At 54.5% G+C, this 12,234-nt stretch overlaps 1 non-coding gene and 1 pseudogene across 1 annotated transcript; both read right to left on the bottom strand.

Moving 5' to 3' along the window:
* Positions 1-408: 408 nt before the first annotated feature.
* On the bottom strand, positions 409-4,562 carry LOC118648400. Its single transcript, XR_004965281.1, has one exon. It is a non-coding gene; the product is annotated as a large subunit ribosomal RNA (ribosomal RNA).
* A 931-nt stretch (positions 4,563-5,493) lies between these two features.
* Positions 5,494-5,647, bottom strand: LOC118648385 (annotated as a pseudogene).
* Between the last annotated feature and the right edge of the window lie 6,587 nt (positions 5,648-12,234).

Here is a 12,234-nt window from a genome sequence, read left to right as displayed (position 1 = left end):
CGTGTGTTGCTTTCGCCGTACACCATACGCCACGTACGCGGGCGCAAAGCCCCGTGACGTGTTCTTTCGCCCGTATACCATACGCCGTAACGTCGCGGGCCAAAGTCCCCGTCGCGTGTTGCTTTCCGCCGTTTATAAACATGCGCACGTACGCGGGGCCAAAGTCCCCCGTCGCGTGTTGCGTTTCGCACGTATACCATGCGCACGTACGCGGGGCCAAAGTCCCCGTCCGCTTGTGCTTCGCCGATACCATACGCAACGTACGCGGGGCCAAAGTCCCCGTCGCGTTTGTGCTGTTCGCCGTATACCATACGACACGCTACGTACGACGTACGTTCCGGGGCCAAAGTCCCCCTCGCGTGTTGCTTTTCGCGTAGTACTTACGCGGGGTCTCGTCCAACCGACAAGACGAATCCCCAAGCCGAGGGTGAGTCTCACAGTATCGAGCGTGGTGGTAAACTGCTCTCCGGTCAACACCCGCCCAGGTACCTAAGTCGTCTACAGACGATTCCGTATCGACATCGAAACTCGCCGGAAACTCATTCGAGGTTCGAACCCGTTAGACGCCGCGCCGTCTAGTAGACGGTGAGATCCCGGACGACGGGACGATGGCGCCGGGGTACGGCAAACCGGGCATCGTGCGACGACCGAGTCGCAAAGGGGCCGGCCGCCTAGTAGTGTGTCACTTGTTTTGAGCCTTTCGACTCACGAGACTCCTAGAGATATCATTGCCCCTTTGACTAGAGAGGATACGGCCTTAGAGGCGTTCAGGCTAATCCCACGGATGGTAGCTCGCCACCGTCCCGCTCGACCGAGTGCGTGAACCAAATGTTCCGAACCTGCGGTTCCTCCGTACTGAGCAGGATTACTATCGCAATGACGAGTCATCATAGGGTAAAACTAACCTGTCCTCACGACGGTCTAAAACCCCAGCTCACGTTCCCTGTTGCGGGTGAAAATCGAACGCTTGGCGAATTCTGCTTCGCAATGATGGAAGAGCCGACATCGAGGATCAAAAAGCGACGTCGCTATGAACGCTTGGCCGCCACAAGCCATTTATCCCTGTGGTAACTTTTCTGACACCTCTTGCTGAAAACTCTTTCAAGCCAAAGGGATCGATAGGCCGTGCTTTCGCAGTCTCTATGCGTACTGAACATCGAGATCAAGCCAGCTTTTGCCCTTTTGCTCACGCGAGGTTTCTGTCCTCGCTGAGCTGCCTTAGGAACACCTGCGTTTATCTTTGAAGATAGTACCCCCGCCAGTCAACTCCCCGCCTGGCAAGTGTCCTCGATCGGATCACGCGGGAGTATTACGGCGATCGGCCGAGGCCTCACGCCACTCTGACACGCCTTGGCTCTAGAACACCGTGACCGCCGGGGACGAAGCCTCGGGCACGCGCTCCGCCCAACCGATAAGTAAGGAAACGATGAAAGTAGTGGTATTTCACGGCGATTTGCCATCTCCCACTTGGCTACACCTCTCTCCATGTCCCTTACAGTGCCAGACTAGAGTCAAGCTCAACAGGTCTTCTTTCCCGCTAATTTTTCCAAGCCCGTTCCTTGGCAGTGGTTCGCTAGTAGTGATAGGGACAGTGGGAATCTCGTTAATCCATCATGCGCGTCACTAATTAGATGACGAGGCATTTGCTACCTTAAAGAGTCTAGTTACCCCGCCGTTTACCCCGCTCTTGCTTGAATTTCTTCACGTTGGACATTCAAGCACTGGGCAAAAATCACATTGCGTCAACACCCGCGAGGCCCATCGCAATGCTTTGTTTAATTAGACAGCGGATTCCCCTAGTCCTGCCAGTTCTGAGCTAGCGTTGAATGGCGGGCCGAAGAGGAGACCCACACGGCTCGCGCCGCCACGGAAGCCTCGCACAAGGAAGATCCGCGGGAGGCCAAGGCACGGGAACCGAGCTCGGATCCCGCGTTCGGCCGAGAACACGAGCGTTCACCTCGCCCAGCCCGGCACGTCGCCAGACCCCTTCCCGACCAAGCCCGACACGCCCCCTCCTCAGAGCCAATCCTTATTCCGATTACGGATCCAATTGGCCGACTTCCCTTACCTACATTAGTCATCGACTAGAGGCTCTTTACTTGGAGACCTGCTGGCGGATATGGGTACGAACCGCGCGACACCTCCACGTGGCCCTCTCCTGGATTTCAACGGTCCGAGGGGAAGGCCGACACCGCCGCAACTGCGGTGCTCTTCGCTTTCCAACCCCTATCTCCCTGCTAGAGGTTTCCAGGGAACTCGAACGCTTATACAGAAAGAAAACTCTTCCCGATCTCCCGACGCGTCTCCAGGTCTTTTGGGTTACCCCGACGAACACTCTTACGAGGGCCATTGTATGCGGTTCCCTCCGGTTCCGGAATAGAAACCGGATTCCCTTTCGCCCGACGGGGTGTGTCAGCCATATCTCTCTCACGCTCGTATTAAAAAAATAATAATAATAATAAGAACGTGCGTGCGACACTAGAGTATCTTACGCCGTCATTGACATAGAGTTTCCCTAGGGCTTAGGATCGACTGACTCGTGTGCAACGGCTGTTCCACACGAAACCCTTCTCCACGTCAGTCCTCCAGGCCCTCGCTGGAGTATTTGCTACTACCACCAAGATCTGCACCGACGGCGGCCTCAGGCAGTCTCGCCCCAGACCCTTCTGCGCACACCGCCGCCGACCCTCCTACTCGTCAGGGCCTCGTGGCGGCGCTTCGCGCGCACGCGCGCGCACGAGGCACGCGCGCCCGACACGGCGCCGCCCCACTTGCCGCTGACGGCAGGTATAGGCTCGACGCTTCAGCGCCATCCATTTTCAGGGCTATTGCTTTTCGGCAGGTGAGTTGTTACACACTCCTTAGCGGATTCCGACTTCCATGGCCACCGTCCCTGCTGTCTTAAGCAACCAACGCCTTTCATGGTGTCCCATGAGCGTCGAGTTGGGCGCCTTAACTCTGCTTTTGGTTCATCCCACAGCGCCAGTTCTGCTTACCAAAATGGCCCCATTGGCACTCGATCCGAGATGCTCGTGGCTTCACAGTTCAAGAAAGCCAGAGATCTCACCCATTTAAAGTTTGAGAATGTTTGAGGTCGTTTCGGCCCCAAGGCCTCTAATCATTCGCTTTACACAGATAGACTCGCGCGCGTTCCGTTAGGGGAACGGCCGAGTGCCAGCTATCCTGAGGGAAACTTCGGAGGGAACCAGCTACTAGATGGTTCGATTAGTCTTTCGCCCCTATCCCCAGTTCCGACGATCGATTTGCACGTCAGAATCGCTACGGACCTCCATCAGGGTTTCCCCTGACTTTCGTCCTGACCAGGCATAGTTCACCATCTTTCGGGTCCCAACGTGTACGCTCTGGGTGCGCCTCTTCTCGCGATGAGAACGAGACGCCCCGGGAGTGCGGAGCCGCGTCGGGACGCGCCCCTCCTCCCGCGGTCGACGACCAGGGCCGACCTTCACTTTCATTACGCCTTTAGGTATACCGGTAGCAGTCCCAATGACTCGCGTACATGTTAGACTCCTTGGTCCGTGTTTCAAGACGGTCCTAAGAGTACCCAACAGTAGCGTCGCCGACCGGTATCGCGCTCCCGGCGCGCGCGCGCAGACCCAGAGAGTCTGCGGCGGCGCGGGGGACGCGTTTGCGGGCCTGTCGAGGTTAACCGTACGAGCCAACAGCGGGCCAGGACCGGTGACGGCGCTAGGTCCGTTAACAATCCGTGTACCGTGGCGCGCGCTTGCGACGGCCTCGACGCACACTCCCGACGCGGGCGAACACACCCTGTGCCCCCGCCCACCCCGAGGGAGAGCGAGAGGGAGCGGCCGTTGCCACGTCTGGTGTGAGAGCTGCGGCCTGATACCTGTTTGTACCGCCGGGCACCGCCGGGCGACCGGGGGTTTGACGCGTTCCGTTTTACCGGCGACGCGTCAGTCACCGCACCAGCCGTAGACCGACACCAGCGGTGTCGCGACGTTCTACTAGGGAGAAGTGCACGACGACAACGCCGGACGTCGACGCGCGGCAGCGTGCGGGCGCGCGAGCCGCGAGGCCCCGCGCCGCACGCCACCGACGTGAGGCCAGCGTCGCTGACGATGAATCTCCCGTTCGATCTTTTGGGTTTCTTAGGTTTACCCTGAACGGTTTCACGTACTCTTGAACTCTCCTCAAAGTTCTTTTCAACTTTCCCTCACGGTACTTGTTCGCTATCGGTCTCGTGGTCGTATTTACCCTTAGATGGAGTTTACCACCCACTTAGAGCTGCACTCTCAAGCAAACCCGACTCTAAGGAGAATCCTCCCGACGCGCACCGGTCGCTACGGGCCTGGCACCCTCTGCGGGTAAGTGGCCCCATTCAAGATGGACTTGGACGCGACGCGGCACCTCGGGATAAACGACCCTCCCGAACACCACATTTCCCAGCGGCGGAACCGCGGGATTCGGTGCTGGGCTCTTTCCTGTTCGCTCGCCGCTACTAAGGAAATCCTGGTTAGTTTTCTTTTCCTCCGCTTAGTAATTATGCTTAAATTCAGCGGGTGATCTCGCCTGCTCTGAGGTCGTCTATCGCGCTCTGTCTGTCGACGACGACGACGACGAGACGTCACGGGAAACGCAGAGAGAGATAGAGAGGGGGGGGTGCCACGCCACCGTTCTCGATCTCCGACACACCGCGTGCGCGCGTGGGCGTGGAGAGAGAGACGCCACGGACACGGCCGCCGCCTCCTCCCGCGTCCCATGATCCTCCTCGCGTGCGCGTCATACAGACGTGGTATCAGGAGAATCCGCAAACGTTAATCCGACACGGATGCGACGCAGACGGGTAAACAACGACCGAGCGTGCCGGTCCCCACATTTATATACACGTACTTCGTGGACTCGGACACGCGATCGGCCCGTGCTCCGCCGCTCCAACACCGTGTGTCGAAGAGCAGCGAGCGAGCGAGCGTCTCGCCGCTGCTGCCGCTGCTCCGCGTCACCTCGAGAAGAGAACGCGCCCCGCGACTACTCTTCCAGCGTAACGATGCGCTTAACACCCCGGGTTCCGAAGGAGTCCGTCGTCGAGCGCGCACCAGCTCCGAGAGACCGATATTGGGGAATAGATTCCCCCCCTTGTGTCTCCGGACGGCGGCCGAGGCGGACACCCTCCGCGGGGTGGCGCACGCGCGAGGGTAAACGCGCGTCTCTTCCCACACGCGTGTGCTGTGTGTGCGTGTTTGCGTGTCTCGCGTGTCGGGCACGCGAAGTGCTTCCGTCACGTTCTCCCATTTCATTTCAGACGACGCCCGGCGCGCGAGCGCGACGCCACGCGGCGGAAGACCGAGAGAGAGCGAGAGAGGAGGAGAGGCGTTCGCTCTCGATCCGTTCCTCGTCGCCTCTTCGGCTCTTGCCTACCGCGCGTTCTTGCGTCGTGTCGCGCAGCCCTCCTGCGGCGAACGTCCAGCATCGCTCGTACGCTCAGTAAAGTGCGCAAGCAGTTTGTTGGTGCTAAAACGACCCTCAGCCAGGCGTGGTCCGGGAATTGTATCCGTGGACCGCAATGTGCGTTCGAAATGTCGATGTTCATGTGTCCGCAGTTCACAAGTTGACGCGCAATTAGCTGCGTTCTTCATCGACCCCACGAGCCAAGTGATCCACCGTTCAGGTAATCGTTCTCTTATCCGCGTTCTGCGAACGCAGAGCTTTCAAATACTTCCGTATGCATCTTCATCTCTCCCTCTACCCGAAACCTAACCGGTTCGGGATCGAGGAAGAGGAGGGTGGCCCTTCGATCACCTGGCCGCGCTTCCGAGCACGCGCGGACCGCCGCCCCTTTTACGGGGGCTACGGCACAACGGCGGGGATTACACGCGACGAATTTGCCGTCGAGAGCGAACGGAGCGTCTTCTCGAGCGTCTTCCCTTCCCAACTCTCTCACTCTCGAGCTCTCTTTCCGAGACCAGGAGGGTGAGACGACGCCGAGACCGGGGCGAAAGTCTTTGAAAACCATCGGGCGGAGCGCGACGCGCCGCCCCTCTAGCGCGCCAAAACGGCACACCGCTCTGCGCGCGTAGCGCGCGCGGCGGCGGCACGTCTCCTGCGCGCTCTCAGGTTACCACCGGTAGGCGCGCGCGCGACGGCGCGGCCTCGCTCCTGTTCGCTCGCCTCGTGCGTACGCGAAGGCACAATGGTCGCCTCCTCTCTCTCTTCTACGCGACAACGGGACGACACGTCCCGGGGGAGAAAGAGATTGGCCCCAAAGCGTCGCGCTCCGACGCGACAACGGCACGCGCGCACACCTCACCTCGGTGTTGCGCGCGTCGTGGTATCCCCGCGTCGTATCGCAACAAATGTTATTCGGCGGCGTGTGCGCCGATCTCTCGATCGACCGTCCGCGCGTTCGCGCGACTTGCGGCGCGCAGAGGCGAGAGAGTCTCGGCGCCCAGCCGAGCCGCGATGGTAGCGGCCCGGAGGGCGCGCCCGCGCCGCGCAAGCGCGCGCGCGCGCCAACACGCTCTCCTCGTACTACCGTCAATTCCATTTCTCCAATTTGTCCTCTCCCATTCTTTACTCCAGTGCCGACCGCGCCGCCCGCGCCGCGCTTACCCCTAAGGGGCAAAGCGGTGAGCAAGGGGGACCTCCGTTAATAACGTTAATGATCCTTCCGCAGGTTCACCTACGGAAACCTTGTTACGACTTTTACTCTCTAAATGATCAAGTTTGGTCACTTCCCGGCAACATCGGCAATGCCGACGCATTGCCGCGCACCATGCCGAAGACCTCACTAAATCATTCAATCGTTAGTAGCGACGGGCGGTGTGTACAAAGGGCAGGGACGTAATCAACGCGAGCTTATGACTCGCGCTTACTGGAATTCCTCGTTCATGGGGAACAATTGCAAGCCCCAATCCCTAGCACGAAGGAGGTTCAGCGCGGTTACCCGGCCTTTCGGCCAGGGAACACACGCTGATTCCTTCAGTGTAGCGCGCGTGCGGCCCAGAACATATAAGGCATCACAGACCTGTTATTGCTCAATCTCGTGCGGCTAGAAGCCGCCTGTCCCTCTAAGAAGATTTGTTTTGTACGTTGGTAGTAAAAACCCGCCGGCCGAAGCCGGGGGCCTTCAAGATACCATAAGGTACGCCTATTTAGCAGGCTAGAGTCTCGTTCGTTATCGGAATTAACCAGACAAATCGCTCCACCAACTAAGAACGGCCAGCACCACCCCACCACCGAATCAAGAAAGAGCTATCAATCTGTCAATCCTTCCGGTGTCTGGGCCTGGTGAGGTTTCCCGTGTTGAGTCAAATTAAGCCGCAGGCTCCACTCCTGGTGGTGCCCTTCCGTCAATTCCTTAAGTTTCAGCTTTGCAACCATACTTCCCCGGAACCCAAAAGCTTTGGTTTCCCGGAAGCTGCCCGCCGAGTCATCGGAGGAACTTCGGCGGATCGCTAGCTGGCATCGTTTATGTTAGAACTAGGGCGGTATCTGATCGCCTTCGAACCTCTAACTTTCGTTCTTGATTAATGAAAACATTTTTGGCAAATGCTTTCGCTTCTGTCCGTCTTGCGACGATCCAAGAATTTCACCTCTAACGTCGCAATACGAATCCCCCCATCTGTCCCTATTAATCATACCTCGGGGTTCCGAAAACCAACAAAATAGAACCGAGGTCCTATTCCATATTCCATGCACGCAGTATTCAGGCGAGGATACCTGCTTTAAGCACTCTAATTTGTTCAAAGTAAACGTACCCGGCCCGACTCGACACTCAGTAAAGAGCACCGCGACGGGATATTAGTTGGGCCCCCCCTCGCGAGGCTAAGCCCACCGTAGGACGTCCCACATCACGCCAGTTAGACACCGCAGCGGTGAACGACGGTGTGCGACACAGATTCAACTACGAGCTTTTTAACCGCAACAACTTTAATATCCGCTATGGGAGCTGGAATTACCGCGGCTGCTGCACCAAGACTTGCCCTCCAATGGATCCTCGTTAAAGGATTTAAAGTGTACTCATTCCGATTACGGGGCCTCGGATGAGTCCCGTATCGTTATTTTTCGTCACTACCTCCCCGTGCCGGGAGTGGGTAATTTGCGCGCCTGCTGCCTTCCTTGGATGTGGTAGCCGTTTCTCAGGCTCCCTCTCCGGAATCGAACCCTGATTCCCCGTTACCCGTTACAACCATGTAGGCGCAGAACCTACATCGACAGTTGATAAGGCAGACATTTGAAAGATGCGTCGCCGGTGCTAGGACCGTGCGATCAGCACAAAGTTATTCAGAGTCACCAAGTAAACGGTGGACGCAACGGAGACCGCGCGCCACCGATTGGTTTTGATCTAATAAAAGCGTTCCCTTCCATCACTGGTCGGACTCTGTTTTGCATGTATTAGCTCTAGAATTACCACAGTTATCCAAGTAAATGTGGTACATCTAATGAACCATAACTGATTTAATGAGCCATTCGCGGTTTCACCTTAATTCGGCATGCACTGAGACATGCATGGCTTAATCTTGAGACAGCATATGACTACTGGCAGGATCAACCAGAGCTACTACGTGCGTGCGCGCGCTGCGTGAGCGGCAGGCACTAGCTCTCGTCGTCCGCGTCGTCGACTCCGAGAACGCGCGCTCGGTGAGCGCGCCCCGCGAAGATCGAAACGAGCGTACGAACGGGCGAGCGAGCGAGCGAGCGAGCGGGCGGCGCGAACTTCCCATCGCTGCTGCTCGGAGGTGTCGTTACTCTCCGCCGCCGGCGTCTTGCGAGCCGGTCGGCGACACTCTCTCATTTTTCTCTCTGTCGTTACACTTCTTCTGTCAATTTCATTTCGTGTCATTTCAAGTTTTCTCATTCTCCCATATACGAACGGCGTGTGTAAAGCGCCGTTCAGCCCCGACGTTAGATCGACTGTGCGCGATGCACATCGGTCATCTCGGAACCTTGCGTTTGAATATAATTTCGCTACGGTGTACAAGTAAGCGGGAAGAGAGAGCGGCGCGAGACCGCTCACCTTCCGCCACTAGTCTCCGTGGAGTTGATGTTCGGTAAGCGCGACGATGCGTCCGGACACGTTCGTCTAAGAACGCGGGACTGCGCGCGGCCAACACTACGTGTGCGCGCCACATAAGAGCCATTCGGTCTTGCGACACCGACTCGTGGCAATGCTGTGTTTGAAAAATGTGCGTTGCGTACCTGAAAAAAGAAACGGAAGGGAAAAAGTGCACGCGCTCTGTACTAAGGGCTCGAGCGTGTAACGGCTTCGTCGCCGTCGTCGTCGACGTCGCCGCCGCCCCGGAGCACCCCGCTTCGAAGTCGAGTATCGACGAGGTGACGCATAGTCGCCCGCGATACGATCAAATCATGGTCCGTGTTTCACCATTTGACGTTCCGAGCTTCGGAGACTCTTACGAACGCACGAGACGCGAAGGACGCGCTCGTTCGTGTCGCTCGGCTCGCCGAGCGCACCGCACCTCTTAATATACCCACCGTGCGGCCAGGCGGTCGGCGACGCACGGTGAATAGCACGGCGGTATACGGGCGAAGCGGCCGAGATCTCGACGCCCGAGGGACTTAGCCTCGCGGAGCGGCGAGCACGGTCGTTACCTCCGGTCTCGTGTCACTCGCGAAGGCCTTCGGGACTGTAGCCGAAGACGCGACCAGAGTCGCCCGCGATACGATCACAAATCATTGTTCCGTGTTTCACATTTAACGTTTCGAGCCTCGGATACTCGTACGGAACGCACGACGCGAAAGACGCGCTCGAACCATCGTCCCTGTCGCTCGACTCGTCGAGCGCACCGCACCTCTTATAATACCCAACCGGCCGGCCAGGCGGTCGGCGACGCACGGTGAATAGCACGCGGTATACGGGCGAAACGGGCGAGATCTCGACGCCCGAGGGACTTAGCCGCTCGGCGCGGCGAGCACGGTCGTTACCCGTCCGGCGCGCTCGGGACGTGCGGGTACCGGTCCCGCTCGCCGTCTCGGTGCCTCCGGCCTCGTTCGGGCGCCGACGATACCTCCGGCCGCGCTCGCGGTCGTCACCTCCGGCCTCGCTCGACGCCGTCGACACCTCCGGCCTCGCTCGAAGCCGTCGTTACCCTCCGCCCGCGTACGCGGTCGTCACCTCCGGCCGCGTACCGGGTCTCACCCGCCGCGCTCGCGTCGTCGCCTCCGGCCCCGCCGACGCCGTCGTTACCTCCCGCTGCCGAGTCCTACGGTCAGCCTCGGCCTGAATACATACATACATACAACATACATACATACATACATACATACTACATACATGCATGCATGCATGCTCATGCATGCATGCATCCATACATACTACATACATACATACATACATACATACATACATACATACATACATACATATACTTATATATATATATATTATATATATATAATATATATGTATATATATAAGATTGCGCTATTACGTTTAATTCTCATCTCGCTTACTTTCGACATTTTGTCGAAAATGACTAACGGAAAATAAGTCGTCTCGCTCATTCTGCCTCTGACTACCGTACGTACAATTGTCTCTAGCGCTTTGTCGAATACTCTGTTGTGTTGTTGCTCCTTTTAATATGTGTTTTAAGATCTGCTATTAACATAAAATATAGTTTACAGTTTTCTGCAATACGCATACCAGTTTTGTTATTCTGAACGACGGTTTCCCGTCGTTTTTAATCTTATAAATTATTTTTTATATGAACCGACTTACGAAAATATTCATTATTTTTCATTTTATATTAATTTGATTACACTATTGATTGGTTTACGTTTTTATTTATTATGCATAATTTGATACGCAATGAGCTGTTTTATGGTTGTTCAATGGTCATCTTGTTCAACTGTTTAATTATATTTTCGTGTCCATCCTTTCATTCATGTTTTAAGTTCATATTGGTAATGTATTATGACTGAAGATGACTAAGTATAGTCGAAACGTTTCTCCACCCAGTGCTATTAGTCGGTTTATATATATAATGTTTACCTAATTAATTATAATGCTATTGAGAAAATTTGCCTTGGCTTTTTATCAATTATTTTTGCTTAGCATTAACGAGCCCTTTATAATGTTTTGTATTGTCGCTTACCTTCGCTACTTTACTCGACTCCGACGACGTTATCCGGCTCGCCGTCGTCGATCGCCTACCTACAGGTCCCGCTTACGCGCCGTCGTTACCTCCGGTCTCAACGCGGTCGTCACCTCCGATCTCAAACGCGGCCGTTACCTCCGCGGCGAAAATTTTCATATCCGTAATTAGATATTCACACATATAAGCATATAACTTACATATACGAAATATATATGCAAAGAGACATTGACCTATTTCGTTTAAGCATCAGTTCGAATACTCCCGTCGCCCCCGCGAGATTCAACCCGTCTCGTTCCCGCCGGTCCGCTCGCGTCCATCGTCGATACCCTCCGGGCACACTCGAGCGCCGTCGTTACCCTCCGGTCTCGCGCACGTACGTCGTTGATACCTCCGGCCCTAATGGCAGTCATACCTCCAGCGTCGAAAATACTCTCGTACGTATCACTATACACAACTTACATATACTAAACCAGGGTATGTAATGCAAATTAAAAAATAATGCATTACTTATTATTTTTTAATAAATAATTATTTCTTTACTCATTAATTATTAAGAAGTAATGCGTAATGAAAAAAGTCGCATTATACTTATTAAAAAGGTAATGCGTAATAAAAAAAAATCGCATTAGTTATAAAAAAGTAATGCGAAATGAAAAAAATCGCATTACTTATTAAAAAGTAATGCGCAATGAAAAAAGTCGCATTACTTATTTAAAAAGTAATGCGTGATAAAAAAATCGCATTACTTATTAAGAAAGTAATGCGCAATGAGAAAATCGTATTGCTTACGTATTAAAAAGGTAATGCTTAATGAATAAAAATCGCAATTAATTATAAGAAAGTAATGCGTAATAAAAAAAAATTTACATTACTTATTAAAAAAATAATGCGTAATGAAAAAGATCGCCTTACTTATTAGGAAAGTAATGCGTAATGAAAAAAATCGCCTTACTTATTTCAAAGTAATGCGTAATGAAAATTGCATATATTTAAAAAAAAGTAATGCGCAATCAAAAAAAAAAAAAAAAAAAAAAACCGCATTACTTATTAAAAAGTAATGCGCAATGAAAAAATCGCATTACTTATTAATAAAGTAATGCGCAATGAAAAAATCGCATTACTTATAAAAAAGTAATGCGCATGA

The sequence above is a fragment of the Monomorium pharaonis genome, unplaced genomic scaffold (assembly GCF_013373865.1).
Source record: "Monomorium pharaonis isolate MP-MQ-018 unplaced genomic scaffold, ASM1337386v2 scaffold_413, whole genome shotgun sequence".
Lineage (NCBI taxonomy): Eukaryota > Metazoa > Arthropoda > Insecta > Hymenoptera > Formicidae > Monomorium > Monomorium pharaonis.
This window is presented reverse-complemented; position numbering and strand designations above follow the sequence as displayed.